At 44.3% G+C, this 2,740-nt stretch overlaps 1 pseudogene; it reads right to left on the bottom strand.

Moving 5' to 3' along the window:
- Window positions 1–1,335: 1,335 nt before the first annotated feature.
- Window positions 1,336–2,276, bottom strand: LOC149334699 (amine sulfotransferase-like; annotated as a pseudogene).
- Window positions 2,277–2,740: the final 464 nt, after the last annotated feature.

Here is a 2,740-nt window from a genome sequence, read left to right on the forward strand (position 1 = left end):
TCGCTTCGTCCCCAGTTCATGTTGTCTATGATAGCACAGGTGCGTAACTGGAATGTGCACTGATCGTATAAGCGCCATTCGTCATCACATGTCGACTCTGTTCACCGAATATTATCAGTCTCCTCATGATGTGCTCCACACAGTGACCATATTGCTGATATCCGTGAAGATCACAGCGCAATCAATTGCTTTTTACAAGCTCACTTTGCCCTTTTTGAGTGCTCAAACGGCGTTTTTCGGCGGAACCTGCCCCTATGCTGTGATAACTCCTCCAGTTCTAGTCGACATCGCCCCACGGAGTTCGCCCTCTGAATGGGTTTTCTACCTCTCGATGTCGCGCTTTATTCCTTTTCACTAAGGTATTTGTTTGGGCTAGTCGGTACATTGTTAAAACTGAAGGCACAGCGCACGGAAGACAGGACTAAGGAAGGGACAAACACCACTACAAACACCACTTTTCTTTACTAAAAGGTGAAAAACGTAGCGCATTTTAGTTATGAACCAACAAGCCCAAGCATATACCCTTCCTTTTCTTTGCAGCGACAGGGCGGCTTGCCCGATTACCGATGCTGGTCTTCGCCACACTGAAGTGCGCGTCACCCACAATGGCTCCTACCTTGCGTTACTTAACCTCAGCAAGTCGAACCAACTTGACCGCAAATGTATTTTGTTTGCTGATTATCCAACTCTGGCCGACTGCACCATTTATGCCCTCATACTTTCCCCGTCTTCTAATGTCCTTCGAGCCCCTCAGTTATCGAATTCCGGTCCAAGCCAGATGACTGGGGAAGTTCTGATCCCTTAGTGCGCCGAGGATCTGCACCACCTTTTGGTGCCCTGCACTAATATATTGGAATATTGGTAGGTATCCTCTTAGCCAAACGTTCGCTCAGCTGCATGCTAATGAGCAATTACTTCCTTAGCAATAAATACGTTTATAAATTTTACATATCCTTATAAGCGTGGTCACTTGATTTCAACGGATGATAAGAAAACAAATCACTCCATATATAAATCTTCCGGTTGGTATTTTAGGCTAAATATTGCGGCCATTGAACAAATATTCCCGTAAATACAATAAATGTGAGGACGCGAAAGCATGACGAAGGGTATCGTAAAAGGCCCTACACGCTACAATAAATAAGCCATACCCATTACCATGCTTCGTTTATAAAAAAAATAAAGATACATGCATCAGAAGAACCACTTTAATACCTCAGTGCAGAAAAAGGAAAACATTTTGCTGTTTTATAGGAAGGCATCCGGTAGTGAAGTATGATCACTTTTCTGAATCGTCCAAGATCGCCTGGCATCACAGGAACACAAAATCAAGACTCATGGAAGATCGAAATCCTTCCATAGGTTCATGAAATCTGTGCCGGCCGTCGCCTGGGCTATCGCTCCTTCATTCTTCCAACTTGTTCGAGAGAGAAGTGATTTCTCCAGTCACCTACTTGAGCCTTCCGCACGAAGTCGTCACTCATGGGCAAATTTATGTAATCAATGAAAGTGCGAAGCCCTTTCCGTAGCTCCGGCCTAACATTGTCCAAAAGCGATGGTTCCGTTAGAGTCAGCTGCTTAGGATTATAATTTAACACCTTCCTCATGTTTTCAATACTGGTCTTTTCGAGAATGCGTTCAACGAGTTCGGGATTTTCCTTCAGTTTCTTCTTTTGCCGGGGGTCGATGAAGGCGGCGATCTTAAAAATATGTTCACGTGTGTTCTTTTTGAGTTCCTCGTAGGTTAAAGAAAGAACGTTGGCGTCGTTGCGGTGTCTAAACCAGGAAAGAACGTGCTCAAAGTAGTCTCCGAAATCAACTCGACCTTGAAGAAACATGTCAAAGAAATCGTCAAATGTACCATTCTGGAAATTGTACGCCGGTATATTTCTCGTGTGGTAGTAGAAGGAAACGCAGGCATCGTATGGATTTCTTGCAATGTGAATATATTTTGCCTCTGGTGAATAAGGAGCTTTGTGGAAAGGCAAATGCGTCTTAAAGGCCGCTGGTCGGGGAGCATAGATGGCGGCATCCGCGCCTCGCATATCCAGAAATGGAATCCGAAGGAAGGGGTCCATTGGGTCGTCTGGATCTGCGGCATCCATCAAGATGTTGTACATAATCCGGTGCGTCCAGCAAGACCCGGATTTCGGGTAGCACACTAAAAAGAGGTCGCCTGGTCGTGGCTTGTACGATATGGTAGAGAGGATTGAATCATCCGGGTAGTGCTTGCCTATGTAGATTCCTTGAATATTTCGAAAAATTTCGGCCGCCATTGCTTCAGTTTTTACGTTCTTCACTCCTGAAAATGAACGGAATAATTAGATTTACGCAATTAATTTTGGAATTCAGTTTTCACCTGCATGTGTGTAGGATATATATAAACAAAAGTAGTACTCTTCTGTGCTTACATTACGGTTCGTATTTAGTTGACGTTTTGGAGTGTACGTCTATATATTTGGGTCTAAATGAAGGTGCATTTTAAAAAGCGCTATCGAGAGACACGTACGCAGAAGATCACAAGTCAAATTGGGCTCACACTTTTTCTCTCCCTGTCTGCCTCTCTTCGGAATGACTGTGCATCCGACAGTCCTTTGTGCAGCATTATTTGCAACTGTAATGTCCACATCTGTAAGCCTAGATATGTGAATTACGGGCAGAACTTTCGTAGCTTTCACTGGTGTCGGGCACTGGTCACTTGAACAAAAAGCTTACACTACTCCGATCGCACCAAATCCGA

Source organism: Amblyomma mixtum, chromosome 8 (assembly GCF_055824585.1).
Source record: "Amblyomma mixtum isolate Tamu chromosome 8, ASM5582458v1, whole genome shotgun sequence".
NCBI classification, from domain to species: Eukaryota; Metazoa; Arthropoda; class Arachnida; order Ixodida; family Ixodidae; genus Amblyomma; species Amblyomma mixtum.